Here is a 15,031-nt window from a genome sequence, read left to right as displayed (position 1 = left end):
TTTGGCTTTTCCACCGAGTGAAAAAAGGGCTACAATAGGGGTTTGAGCAGATGAGTGACATAATCTGACTTACATTTAAAAAGATCGTAACTGTGGGCAGAAGCAGGAAGATGAATTAATCTATTGCAGGAGGTGACAGTGGCTTTGACCAAGGTGGTGATAGTGGACGCTCCAGGCAAACGGTGTCAAAAGCCAAGGTGCAGACATGGAAATTTCAGTGCAAGGCCGGTATCAGAACTATGAGCAAGCCAGTTCCTAACCGGGGAGGGAAAACGACAGCTGCCATTTATTGAAGATTCACTATGTGGCAAGCATTGTGCTAAATTTGATATTCAGGCGACCTCGTTTGGTCTCCATAACAACCTTGTAAAGAAATTTAGAATTGAGAACCTTTCATACAGTTACATGCCTAAAACGTAGCACACCTGGCATTCTAACCCAGGCGGTCTGATTCCAGCCCTTCACTCTATGCCAGCACTAAGGCTAGAAGGGAAACTTGAGGCCGGGTTGTGGAGGGCCAAGAGGTTTCGCCTGCTTTGAAATTTACCTTCTGGATCTTTCCCCCGCGTCCCCACATTTGAGCGACAGGACACCTCCGGAACTGCAGCTCAGCAACAGGGGTTCAGCGCGAGCGCGGGGAGGTTCATCGCCTCCTCCGGCGGGCGTGGGGGGAGAAACGCCGCCCGCCCCGTCCCGGCTGGCCGGCGGTGCGCCTCTCCAGGAAGGGCGTGTCTCCTCGCTTGAGGATCCTCCCTGTAGATAAAGAGGAGGCTCAGCAGGGCCTTAATTAGAGATCACAGAGGATCAACAACGAGTGTCCTGCGGCGAGGTGCATGGATTCCACACAGAAGCTGGAGGCAGAGTCCAGCTAACAGACCACTGCAGCTCGACGGAGCCAGAGTGGGGCAACGAGGAGAGATGTCGGGGAGGGAAAGGGGATGGGACTTGGGGACTGAAGGACTCTCTTCCTGTGTCTCCTCCCCGCGTCCTCGGGAGGAGCTCACTGGCGGCTGCACAGCCCCACGAGCCCTCAGAGCTGCCGTGCAGCACCGTGGCCGCTAGGGGGCAGGCCCGCCTCATCCGGAGCCCCGGCCGCCGCTCACTCCATGGAGGGCGGAGCTGCTGCTTAAATTCCAAGTCAGGCCAGCCCCTGGAACGCTTCATGGGAGCTTGGATTTAGAACAGTTGATCTCCATTGAGACGGAAATTTGGACGGTCTCCCACTTGATTGAAAACGGCTAGAAACAGGGTTTACGGTATTGCAATGAATGCAGAGTGCAGGCGCCGGTGCCCAGGCGGCCCGGGGAACAGGAGGGCCGGAGGAGGAAACAGCTGCGTGCAAGACACCAGCAGCGGCCCTTAACGGGTGCTGGGCGGGGGGACTGTGCTTTCCGAAATTCCCAGCGTCCTTTCCCTGCTTGCCCAGGGCCATTCCATTACATCGTTTGTTGCGTTTTTCCGAGTCCCAGGTCTGAAATGGGAAGAGGTGTTACTCTAGATGCCCTGAGAGAGCGGGGCCGCAGAGACCTCGCACAGCAGGATAGCAGCGGAGCAGGTGTGTGTGCGTGTGCACGTGTGCATGCTGTGAGAGTGTGCTGTAACATGCTCCCTTGTGTCTGTATGCCTGTTCTGCAGGGGGAATGTTAATGTTTGTTTGTTGCTGGGCTTCAGCCCAAAAGAGAAACAAATAATGAGGTGAACGGAAATGAACTAGAGTCTGCCTTCACAGCTAATTAGCCCCCGTCGAATGGACGAAGAGGACATACAATAAACACAAGTGAGCAACGGATGAGAAACTCAGGGACCTAGGCTAGGGAAAGGGCGTCGGGCGGGGAGTGTGTGTGGGCAGGGCTAGGAAGGCAATCTCAGAAGCCCGGGTGCCTGATCAGGCCAACAGGTCATTCCCACCCTTCGATGAAAATCTGCTTGGCTGGCATCTCTTATGGGCCAGCCTTCATCTTACTAAAGGCCATGTCACTTTTTGAAGGGTTAACAGTTACCTTCTTCACCTTCCCCGGGCAGTTCTTTGTTCTCTTTGTCAGGCTGGCCCCTGTCCCTATTTCTCAGAGCCCTGGTCACAGCCCTCTTACTCACCAGCTGCTCAGACAAACCCAGTCTTGATCTGACTCTGCACTTCAGCATGTTGTCTGCTGCTCCTTAGGCTCTTCTCTTGGTCCCTGTGAAAGGTCAGACGCAGAAAGGTGAAGGCAGAAACAGACTGTTTGATGGCAGGATGAGGAAGAGCTGCTGCTTCATATCCTGTGTGTCTACTGATGTGCGAGCGAGCGGGAAAGGTGGTGGGAGAAAGTAATGTCAGAGACCGCTGCGGCAGGCCCTTCACCCGTCAGCAATGCCAGGGGTTCCTGTCTGTGGGACCCCCACAGGCCCAACTCACACGGACTCCAGAGACACCAGTTGAGCTCGAGAATGTGTCCCCCAAGTTGCCAAAGTATGTGTCCTACCCTCAGAGAACCTGGTCTCCCTAGGGCTCTCATAGCCTTTGTGAACACAGGGCCCGGAGTGCATGCTCTTCGAGCATGAATGTGAGAATTCTTCACACAGAGCAAGTTCTCCTGAGACTTGTATTCTCGAGTGTGTGTATGTGAAAGGGAACTTCATTTCTTTAACACCCTAATAAATCTACAGAATGGTTGCTTCTTAGAAATTGTTACCCACAACATTCTGGATTGTTGCTAGTCTTTCTTCTTCTTCTTCTTCTTTTTTTTTTTTTGTTTGCCCCTTTAGGGCACAACCATCCCAGTCCAGGTTTTCTTTCTAATACTGCTTTTCCTTTTTTGTTTGTTTGTTTGAGATGGACTCTCACTCTGTTGCCCAGGCTTGAGTGCTGTGGTATGATCTTGGCTCACTGCAACGTCTACCTCCTGGGTTCAAGTGATTCTCCTGCCTCAGCCTCCTGAGTAGCTGGGATTACAGGTGCGCATCACCACGCCCAGCTAATTTTCATATTTTTAGTAGAGACAGGGTTTCCTCATATTGGCCAGGCTGGTCTCAAACTCCTGACCTCAAGTGATCTACCCACCTTAGCCTCCTAAAGTGCTGGGATTACAGGCGTGAGCCACTGCGCTCGTCATGCTCTTCCTTTGTAACTTGGTAGATTGGGTCATGGTGGGAGTTCTCAAACCTTAATAATAATAATTTTAAAAATATCTCCCAAGAAGCTTGTTTTAAATGCAGATTCCTCAGGTCCTGCCCAAATCTATTGAATCAGAATTTCTGGAGTGGTACATGGGAATTGGCATTTTACCAATCCCTCCGCTCCCTCCTCCTCCCCTAAGATCCGAAGTCAGACGGTTCACAGAACACATACTATAAAACATGGTGCTGAAGGAGGCCTTGGGCCCTTGTCTTGGTTGCTCAGGCTGCTATAACGAAATACTGTAAACGATGGCTTATAAACAACAGCAATTTAATTCTCACAGTTCTGGAGGCTGAAAGTGCAAGATCAGATTTGGTGTCTGGTGAGTGCTCACTTTCTGTTTCCTAGAACAGTCCTTTCCCGCTGTGTCCTCACACAGTGAAAGGGGCAGATAAGCTCCCCTGGGCTCTTTTATAAGGGCACTGATCTCACTCATGAGCCCTCCTCCTCAAGACCTCATCACCTCCCAAAGGCCCCACCTCTTAATACCATCACCTCGGGGTTTAGATTTCAACACATGAGTTTTGGAGAGGCATAAACATTCAGACGATAGCAGTCCTTTTTATTTTTATGTTGAGTTTTAATGTTGAGAGTTCTTTATGTATTTTAGACTCAAGACCTTTCTTAGATACGTGATTTCTAAATGTTTTCTTCCTGTTTGTATTTTGTCTTTTGATCCTTTTTCCAAGTTCTTTCACAGAACAAAAGTTTTTCATTTTGATGAGATGCAATTTATAAATTTTTCTTCTTATGGTTCATGCTTTTGGTTTCAAGTCTAAGAACTTTGCTTAGTCCTACACCACAATGATTTTTCTCTTATATAGCTGTATGTTTACATTTAACTCCATGATCCATTTTGAGTTAATTTTGGTTTTGGTTTAGGTCAGATTGCTCCAGTACCAGTAATATAACTAACAAAGAATGTAAAGGACCTCTTCAAGGAGAACTACAAACCACTGCTCAACGAAATAAGAGAGGACACAAACAGATGGAGAAACATTCCATGCTCATGGTTAGGAAGAATCAATACCGTGAAAATGGCCATACTGCCCAAAGTAATTTATAGATTCAACGCTATCCCCATCAAGCTACCAATGACCTTCTTCACAGAACTGGAAAAATCCACCTTAAACCTCATATGGAACCAAAAGAGAGCCCACATAGCCAAGTCAATTCTAAGCAAAAAGAACAAAGCTGGAGGCATCACACTGCCTGACTTCAAACTATACTACAAGGCTACAGTGATCAAAACAGCATGGTACTGGTACCAAAGCAGAGATATAGACCAATGGAATAGAACAGAGGCCTCGGACGCAACACCACACATCTACAACCATCTGATCTTTGATAAATCTGACAAAAACAAGCAATGGGGAAAGGATTCCCTGTTTAATAAATGGTGTTGGGAAAACTAGCTAGCCATATGCAGAAAGCAGAAACTGGACCCCTTCCTGACACCTTACACTAAAATTAACTCCAGACAGATTAAAGACTTAAACATAAGACCTAACACCATAAAAACCCTGGAAGAAAACCTAGGCAAAACCATTCAGGACATAGGCATAGGCAAGGACTTCATGACTAAAACACCAAAAGCATTGGCAACAAAAGCCAAAATAGACAAATGGGACCTAATCAAACTCCAGAACTTCTGCACAGCAAAAGAAACAATCATTAGAGTGAATCAGCAACCAACAGAATGGGAAAAAATTTTTGCAATCTACCCATCTGACAAAGGGCTAATATCCAGAATTTGCAAAGAACTAAAACAGATTTACAAGAAAAAAACAAACCCATTCAAAAGTGGGCAAAGGATATGAACAGACACTTTACAAAAGAAGACATACATGAGGCCAACAAACATATGAAAAAATGCTCATCATCACTGGTCATTAGAGAAATGCAAATCAAAACTACATTGAGATACCATCTCACGCCAGTTAGAATGGCGATCATTAAAAAACCTGGAGACAACAGATGCTGGAGAGGATGTGGAGAAATAGGAACATTTTTACACTGTTGGTGGGACTGTAAATTAGTTCAACCATTGTGGAAGACAGTGTGGTGATTCCTCAAGGACCTAGACATAGAAATTCCATTTGACCCAGCAATCCCATTACTAGGTATATATCCAAAGGATTACAAATCGTTATAAGGACACATGCACATGTATGTTCATCGCAGCACTGTTTACAATAGCAAAGACCTGGAACCAACCCAAATGCCCATCAATGACAGACTGGACAGGGAAAATGTGGCACATATACACCATTGAATACTATGCAGCCATAAACAACGATGAGTTCATGTCCTTTGTAGGGACATGGATGAACCTGAAAACCATCATTCTCAGCAAACTGACACAAGAACACAAAATCAAACACCGCATGTTCTCACTCATAGGTGGGTATTGAACAATGAGAACACATGGACACAGGGAGGGGAGCATCACACACTGGGGTCTGTAGGAAGGAACTAGGGGAGGGACAGTGTGAGGTGGGGAGTTGGGGAGGGATAACATGGGGAGAAATGCCAGATATAGGTGATGGGAGGAAGGCAGCAAACCACACTGCCATGTATGTACCTATGCAACAATCATGCATGTTCTTCACATGTACCCCAAACCTAAAAAGGCAATAAAATATATATTAAAAAGGAAAAAAACAAAGAAAAAGAAAAGGCTGTTTCTCCTCTATTCCATTGCTTTTACTTCTTTGTCTAAAATTAATGGGAATTTTGAGCGGATCTATATCTGGGTTCTCTATTCGGTTCCCCTGATTGCTTTGCCTGCTCCCTCTGCCATACTGTCGGGGTTCTGCAGTTATATATTGGGCCTTAACATTGGGAAGACTAATTCTTCCCACTTTATTCTCATTTTTAAAGTTGTTTTTAAAGCTTGTCTATGTCAAAAAAAACTTATTTAAATTTTGATAGTAATCGCATTAACATGATCTAGTTACAGAGAAGAAACCATGTGGAAAGGTTGGGCAGCCGTGGTTGCTATACGATTTGTTAATAAACTTTGTTCCTTCTAGAATCCTAGAACCAGAGAGGACTCAACACTCCTACTGGTTCCAGGGAACATTGTTGGTTCTTGGGGGTTCATACACTGTCTTTAGGAAAACAGAGCTGTCTTAAGAGAAGGAAGTTGTACTTATGTGTGTGAGAACCAAATGTTTACTCAAGTAACATTGATCTTCACCTCTACTTTAGCAGGGAAGGAAATGCTGAAGGACCCAGGGGATGATTGAGCATAAGGCTGTCACCAGCTTGATCAGGAATTGTCCTGAGGGCAGCAGGAGGAGTGGCAATGCTGCCGGAGAAGGTGGCTTTGTTGAAAGCCTTGAAATTCACCCTCATCATTCGCCGGTCTCTTTTCTTGTGTTCTCCTCGTATTTCTCATCCATTAGGCAGCCAGCTCTTAACATGAGATCGTCCTGTTTTTGCATTCTTTTCTGCAGTGCTTTTCTAGCCACACCCTTTGGTGCTCTAATCTGTGGTCTTAGTTTTAGTCAGTGATGAAGATATTTGACACATTAACTCTTATTTCAGTTAACACCAGATGAAGTGAATTCAATTCCTCTGCTGCTCCCACCTAAAAGTTGGCCCCAAATTAGTTCAAAAATATCTTTGAATTCTTTCTTGGCTAATGTCGGTTATTTGTGCCCCCTTCCTGATCTGATGAATACTGGCTTTTGTGGTGGGTGTCGCATCCAGATAGCTGCAAGCGTTGTTAAAGAGACATTTGATGAGAGGGACTACTTACCTGGAGTTCACCCTCAGACCACTGAAATCTTTACCGATGACAGTTTTGTGTATCCTTTAAGGAGTTCTTTAACTCTGAATTCTACAAGAAAAAGAAAAAGATTTGTTGAAAATGACTGACCCCATGTGGGTTGAGAACTATATCCAGTTAACTAAACTGTAAGCAGCTAACTGTATCTGTTAAGTATGGTATCTACAAAATAAGCTTCAATTAGCACTATGTGTTATAACTTCTTGGTGCCGCTAAGTTAGAGAGTGAAACCCTTAGTCAGATCTGGCTAAGGAAATGACTTTATCCTAGCTCAAAGAAGACCTTTTCCTTAACCCTTCCTCCATTATTTTTATTCTATATTGTTTATTCATCGTCTCATATGTCCTCTGTCATGTTACATTCGAATCATTTCTTCTCGATGCAAACTGCAGCTGATGTGGTCATCGGGTCTATTGCAGCCTCCACCAAGTGTTCACTTCTGGTGAGAAGCGTGTCCAGGGCCCATGACAAGGGTGGAGCACTGCTGAGTTAACCTCGCAGCTGGAGGGTCTGCGCTGCATAGTCTCCCCTTGGGCCATGAGAGCACATTCTTGAGCATTACACAAGCCTGTAGTAGGGCAAGGCTCAGGGCTGTGGAATTCATAACACCAGTGGGACCAAGGCATCCACTGTCTGTTCTTTGTTATGTTCATGCCCATCACCCAAGCAAAAATCACAGTCATCCTCCTCTCCCTCATTTCTGTCCCAGCCAATCACTTCCTCCTAGGCTGGCCAAACTATCTCCTCCAACTTGCCAGAGGAAGAGGGAATGTCCTTTGGTAGACACAGAGGAGCTCTTGGCTTTCCAGTTACACTCTTACTAATTGCAGAGAGTTCTCAGTTCCTGATATCACGGAGGCTTGCATCTTTAAGTGCTTGCTGTATGCAACAAGTGGCCCCAGCTGCTGTCTGGAGATCGCATCTCCCACTGAGATATGCATGAACCTTGTCCCTTGTAGGCTGCAGGGGCCTGAGTAGTTTTCAAGTTCCTGGCTTTTGATAGGAAGCAAAAAGCTTCCAGATTGAGTGCTGCATAGAAAAGGAGGATAAATTGTTGATATTTCCTGTGTTGCAATAACAAACACCCCTCCTAACTGCTGCCAGCTATGGGGCTGGTAGTTTAACCTCTTCATGCTCACCAGGGAGGTGGGGCAGGGTGAGTGGGAGTGAGGAGCTCCCCTTTCATGCAGGCTCCAGCTGCAGAACGCTTCCTACAGACCCCTTCCTGCCTTTGTAATCGTGGTGCCGCAGAGCTGCCCTGGCTGTGCTCTGCTTCTTCTGTGCCCTCTCTAATTGCCCTCTTCCTTACAAAATCCAGCTGCCTGTTGAGGCTTCTCTCCCTGTATTTATAGCCGTCTAATCAGCTGGTAATTTACTTTCAATCAGTGCCAGATTGTATTCCTCTGATTCATATCTCCTGTTTCATTTAGTGAGGAAATGATTGCCTTTCCTCTTTACTATTTGTTTTAAATATTAGCTGCCATGTTGTGCCGAGTAATGGTCTCTTAACTATGAAGGTATAAGCTGGCAATTCAAGATAGCATTTGGTTGAAGCCGTCTAAGCAATTACTGTGTGCTCGAGGCAAGTCCGCATGCCTGGGACTGGGGTAGTGTCTGTCATGCCCAGTCTTATGCCCAGTGACTTAAGTTCTTCGGTTGTCAGTGTCAGATCTCGATTTCTAGAGGCTCCTTGTTATTGAATTCCAGCAAGGAACTGATTTCCTTGCAGGCTTCTGTGAGGCTGTCCTGAATGGCTGCAGTCGGGTGGGGATGGTCTGGGGCTGTGCTGTGAGGCTCCAACCCTGAAGTTTCAGCCACACCAGCTTGAACAGTTCACCTGTTCGTGTGTGAAAAACTGCAGGCCAAGAACATTAACAGGTTGTTTTTGAGGCTTGTGGAGCAGGTTGAGTACTGCAGAAGGGAAGCTGGGGAGATGGAGAGAGAGCAGGCAAGGGGAGAGTCAGAGGCGAAATGAGTGACCGATGTGTCAGTTGAGACTCACCCGCTCAGACCCTGCTCTCAGGCACATCTCAAATGTGTCCCTGGACATGGTCCTACATGTAACTGATGTCAGTAAGTCTCATTCTAGAAAGGGATTTCCTTTCTGCTGAGAAGAGCCTTCCTAGTAGGACAGGGTCAGGGCTGAGGAACTTTTGACCCCGGCCCACTTTCTAGCTACTTGCTCTTATTAAAAATCTTCCTGCCGGCCAGGCACAGTGGCTCAAGCCTGTAATCCCAGCACTTTGAGAGGCTGAGGTGGGCAGATCACTGGAGCCCAGGAGTTTCAGACCAGCCTGGGCAACATGGCAAAACTCCATCTCTACAAAAAATAGAAAAATTAGCTGGGTGTGGTAGTGCGCACCTGTGGTCCCAGCTACTCAGGAGGCTGAGGTGGGAGTATTACGTGAGTCCAGGGAGGTCAAGGCTGCAGTGAGCCGTGATCGTGCCACTGCACTCCAGCCTGGGTGACAGTGTGAGACCTCAAAAAGAAAAATCTTCCTGCTCTCTCTGGCTTTTGGGCCTGAGGAATCTTCCCTTTTCCCAATCCATACTTCCTTTATTTGTTTGGCTCATTTCCAAGAGCATTCTAGAATTTCTCTAAAGGAGGGGCTTAGTGGTGTTCACCTGTTTGAAGCCCTGAGGTGGGTAGGCCAGTGCTAAGGGGCTTGTTTCAGAGCTGCCTGGCAGGGCAGGTATGTTCCTTTCCTTTGCAAGAAACGTAGGATAAGAGCACGACTCCTGCAAACAGGCCGCCTGCGTTCAAGTGCCAGCTGCCTCACTCAGCTTAGTGATCCCACACAAGGTTCTTAACCTCCGTGTACCCCAGTCTCTCTACGGACTTAGGATAGTAACATCAGGAGTCTTGTGATGATTAAATAATGACTATTAAGTTATCTTATGATAAGTGTGCTTGGTACATGGTGAATGTAGAATAAATGTTAGTTTTTACTATTAGGTTGCTGGGGTTGGGGTGCGTGGAATAACAGAAAACATAGGGAAGGCTCCAGCTCCCCCAGAGCACCCCTAGTGGTGCCTTTGCTAAACACTCTTCTCTGTTTTTGGTCTTAGCGGAAACAGAAGCTTCTCCATAAGGCGTTCCCTGCTGTTCTCTGTACCTCCCCCACTTCAGACTCTGAGTAGGGCGTCTGTCTCTATGCTCTCTAGAACCCTGGGCTCACAGATGCTCACCCATTTCACCTCAGTTTAACCTGATCTCTGAAAAGACCCTATTCCCAAATAAGCTCATATTTCGAGGTACTGGGGGTTCAACATGTGTTTTTGAGGGACCACAATTTAACCATAACACTGACCAAGCAGAATAACTGGCTGAGGAGGAGTAGAAGTGGAATGGATTGTCATCTGAGAGTCTGAAATGGCTAAGGACATCTGGACTTCCGACAAGCCCTCAAACACTTATGAAAACATTTGGATATTTCAGAAAAAGAGAAAGGAAAACTCACAGGTATAATCTAAAGACCTCATCTAAAGACTCATTAATGAGAAATAGATGATTTTCAAAAAAAAAATTCTGATAACATAAGTGAAAGTGATTCTGAACAAAGGGATCATCCTGGCTGCCAAGAGAGCTCTTTGGTTAAATTAGGATCATAAAGAACTGTAGGAAGGAGGAGTACATAATCAGGACAGAATATAACCTGCAAAAAAAACAGAGTGTGAAATACCTTTTATAAAAATTCTACGGGCAACAAAATCGGCTTTGTTAGACATACACAGAGCAAGGACAGCAACGTGGAGCAGGCGCCGCGTGGGGCAGATTCATGTCAGCAGATCAGTCTGGGCAGCAGCTGTTGGTTTTGTTCTGAATTCTTTAATAGAATAATTTTCAAATTGTAAAGGCCTATCAAAGATGGGCAAAGAGGAAAATAAGTCAAATATAGATGAGGTGATAAAAAGAAACCACTAGCTGTCTTAAATGAACTCAAATATTTAGACTAGGGGTCGGCATTTTTTTCTATAAAAGTGGTATTTTAGGTTTTGCAGGCCATATGGTCTTGTTTGAAACTATTCAGCTCTGCTGTTATAGTGTGAAGGCAGCCATCGGCAGTTTGGAAATAGGCATGACTGTGTTCCAGTAAAACTTTATTTACAAAAATAGGCTGCTGGCCAGATTTGCACTGGACTGCACTTTGCTGATCCCTGCACTAAAGCAATGACAACCCAGACAACTGAGAAAACTTGCTGTTGCAACACAGAACCACTGTCAGTAATCTCTGAAAAACACTGCAAGAAAGAGGAAATGCTCAGACTCTGGAGAAGGGCAAAGAACAAAAAGATTCTTTTTTTTTTTTTTTTTGAGACAAAGTCTTGCTTTGTCACCAGGCGCCAGGCTGGAGTGCAGTGGTGCCATCTCGGCTCACTGCAACCTCCGCCTCCCAGGTTCAAGCAATTCTCTTGCCTCAGCCTCCCGAGTAGCTGGCACTACAGGTGCGCGCCACCATGCCCAGCTAATTTTTGTATTTTTTTACTAGAGACGGGTTTCACCATGTTGGCCAAGATAGTCTTGATCTCTTGACCTCGTGATCTGCCCACCCTGGCCTCCCAAAGTGCTGGGATTACAGGCGTGAGCCACTGTGCTTGGCCCAAAAAGATTCTTAAAATCTGTAGTTCACATGGTTTAGCACTGATTTCTGACACATTTCCAGAACAAATTATTAGATAATCCTATATAACAAATTTGAACACCTACTTTGCACTATTTTAAGTTACTAATGGTAAACGCAACAGAAGTGGCCTTTGTAGTCAAGGAATTTTTAGTGTCAAAAGAAAGATAAAGTGATTTTGTAAGAAGTGATTACAGTGGCATTGAATGCTCTGAAAGGGGTTGGGCAATGAAGGTTTAAGCAAGGGGATCTGCATTTTGGGGAATCAGGGGAGGCCTTTCCGAAAAAACTGAGATCTCAAGCATGAAATTAGCCTGGAAAAGGGGACAGGGTAGAAAGGCATTCTAAACAGGGGGAAGAGGCGATGCAAAGCCCAGCATCTGAGAGAATGCTTAAGACAGAAGTAAACTGAAAGGGGTCCATGTGACTAGAGGACAGAGGAGGAGAATGGGACAGGACAAAACTGAGTGGCAGGCAAGAGCCAAGTTCACAACTGTGAACTTTGTCATTTCTCTAACACACCTGTCTAGCAACACTAGCAAAAATCAAACTAGGTGACTTTGACAGAATTTTTAGTGAGCTCACATTGGCTCCAGTAACCACAGTCCCCCTTTCAAATGTTCCTGAACCAGCCTCTTAGCTCTTCTCCCTGCTCCTAGTCTTAATTCCCTCCAATCACTCCACACCCAGATATATCTTTAAAATGCAAATCTGATCATAACATGCCCATGCTTATAAACCTTTAGCAGATTACCATGGTTCTTGGTACTTAATGTATTTAGATTTTAACAAGGCATTTAACTAAAGTATTTTTTAAATTGATAAATGAAACTAGGCGGTGGCTCACTCCTGTAATCCCAGCAATTTAGGAGGCGAGGGACGTGGATTGCCTGAGGTCAGGAGTTCAAGACCAGCCTGGCCAACATAGTGAAACCCCATCTCTACTAAAACAACAACAACAACAACAAAATTGGCTGGGTGTGGTGGTGGGCGCCTGTAATCCCAGCCTCTCAGGAGGCTGAGATAAGAGAATCATTGCTTGAACCTGGGAGGCAGCGGTTGCAGTGAGCAGATATCGTGCCATTGGACTTTAGCCAGGGTGATGAGAGCGAAACTCTGTCTCCAACAAACAAACAAACTATATGCATACATATATGTAAACACACACACACACATACACATATGGTGTGGTTTGCTGCCTTCCTCCCCATCACCTATATCTGGCATTTCTTCCCATGCTATCTCTACCCAACTCTCCACCTCCCGTTGTCCCTCCCCTAATTCCCCCAATAGACCCCAGTGTGTGATGCTCCCCACCCTGTGTCCATGTGTTCTCACTGTTCAACACCCACATATGAGTGAGAACATGCGGTGTTTGATTTTCTGTTCTTGTGACAGTTTGCTGAGAATGATGGTTTCCAGGTTCATCCATGTCCCTACAAAGTACATGAACTCATCATTTTTTTATGGCTGCAAACCACATTGCCATGTGTGTACCTATGCAACAATCTTGCATGTTCTTCACATGTACCCCAAAACTTAAAATGCAATTAAAAAAAATTAAGTCAAAAAACGAAAACCACACACACAAAAAAGCAAAGAGATATTTTGGAGGATTAAATATAAAGTTCTACACTTTGGTTAAATTAAAAATGAACCATTCTGGTACAAGGTGGAAAATATCTTGCACCTTTCAAGTAAATACTTGACACATTTCAAGTAAAAGAAAACCACACAAAACAAATGGTTTTAGTTAACCACATGCTCAGTATGAATCACCAGAGCCTGCCAAAGAAATCTAAAGTAATCGTAGCAGCATTAATGGATGTATGAAGTTTAGAATAAAATGGATAACAATCCCCTTGTTCTCTCGGTTCGTTGGACCACATCTGCTGGTGGGTTCAACACAAGGGGCTACATTTAAAGAAGACTGAGAAGCTGGAATGAATCCAGAGGAAAGTGACTGGAATCCTACAGTTTGAAAGATATGGGGAAAACACTGGATTTCAGATGAAGAGATTCAGGTATAAGTTTTGAAATTGCCACTTCCTCGCCAGATGACATTGGGCAAAATCTACTCTCCGCTTCTACCCAAAGCTGCATTTCATCTCTCTAAACCTTGTTTTCCTCCTGGGCAAAGAGGGAGATCTGTACTTGAATTTCTGAGGCCTTTTCCAGCTTCAAAGTTTGAAAGGTGCAAAATTACGTCATCTGAGACCAGTTGAAGGAATCAGGGGAGTTGTAGCCTAGAGCAGGAAATACTGAATGGGAACATAGGAGCTGCTTTAATTATTTGAAAGGTCATCATGAGAAAAAGAAATTTAGATTTGTTCTGCATGTCATGCAAGAACAGATCTATGGCCAGCGGGAAGAGGGTGCGGAGAATATTCTGGTTGTTGGCACTTCCTAATGATGGAGTGGGCTACCATGTCAGAGAGAGATGATTTAGCAGAAGCAAGATAGATGTTCCCTTCTAGCCCCTCCAAAAGCACCTGGCACAATTATATAAATCTGACAGAATCCTTAAGACACAGAAGTAAAAACTTTTATATAGTTCTCTGTGTGAGAACTGTATAAAAAATCTGTCATGAGAACCTGCACACACCCTTAGGAATCCCTCCAAATGTGCTCACCTCTAATCCACTTAGTCCATATTCGTCACCCATCAGATTCTTGGGTATCTTCTAGTTCTGGCTCTGTACACTTGATACCCTCCTCTAACTTGCTGCTGAGATTGACAAGCTTATTTGGTATTCACCCCTCTTTAAGACATGACTTTTTCTATGTGTTATTTGGCCCTTCAGACTACAACTTTGGGCAATAGATGTCACAGTTGATGGCCTTCCCTAGCCAATATAACAGTGTGCAGTTAAACTGACACTCCTCTGATATTTCCATGTGATATGGGAGGGATATAGGACGTTAGACTCCCTGTCAGGACCACATAGAAGAATTCTACCATGGGTGGGAGGTTGGACTTGATGACCGCTGAAGTCCTCTACCACTCCCAGATTCTGTGACTTTAAGATTTTATTTACTGCTGTTAGAAGAAATAGAAAGTTTCAATGATTCCTTATCATTGAAACTCAGGTGATCCACCCACCTCAGCCTCCCAAAATGCTGGGATTACAGGCATGAGCCACTGCGCCCATCCTGGTTTCATTTATTTAACAAATAGGTATTTGAGGTTTGTGCCAAGTGCTGTTCTCAATATTGAAGGTGCAGCAGGATATAAGAAAAGGTTTCTGTCCTCAAGAAGTAAATATGAGGATAAGTATAAGAAATAGGGCTGGAGATGTGACATTCTTTATCAGTGGTGATGCTCTTCCCAGAATGTCATCATTTTAAAAGTCCCATACATGTGTAAATACTTCTGCTCCTGGACTTTGCCACCCACTTACTTTTAAAGCTCTTGGAGCAGCTCATGGAGCTGAACTAATGCTTCTTCGTTTATGT

General features: G+C 45.0%; 1 long non-coding RNA gene across 1 annotated transcript; it reads right to left on the bottom strand.

The window, feature by feature from the left end:
- Positions 1–668: 668 nt before the first annotated feature.
- LOC105725688 (uncharacterized) lies at positions 669–4,365 on the bottom strand. The gene is made up of 3 exons (XR_001109340.2): positions 3,329–4,365; positions 2,095–2,177; positions 669–753 (listed from the first exon to the last, which is right to left on the bottom strand). It is a non-coding gene; the product is annotated as an uncharacterized LOC105725688 (long non-coding RNA).
- Positions 4,366–15,031: the final 10,666 nt, after the last annotated feature.

The sequence above is a fragment of the Aotus nancymaae genome, unplaced genomic scaffold, assembly GCF_030222135.1.
Source record: "Aotus nancymaae isolate 86718 unplaced genomic scaffold, 86718_ANA_hifiasm-v0.15.2.pri h1tg000007l, whole genome shotgun sequence".
In the NCBI taxonomy this organism is placed as follows: Eukaryota; Metazoa; Chordata; class Mammalia; order Primates; family Aotidae; genus Aotus; species Aotus nancymaae.
The sequence above is the reverse complement of the archived record's forward strand: the minus strand, read 5'-3'. Positions and strand labels throughout refer to the sequence as shown.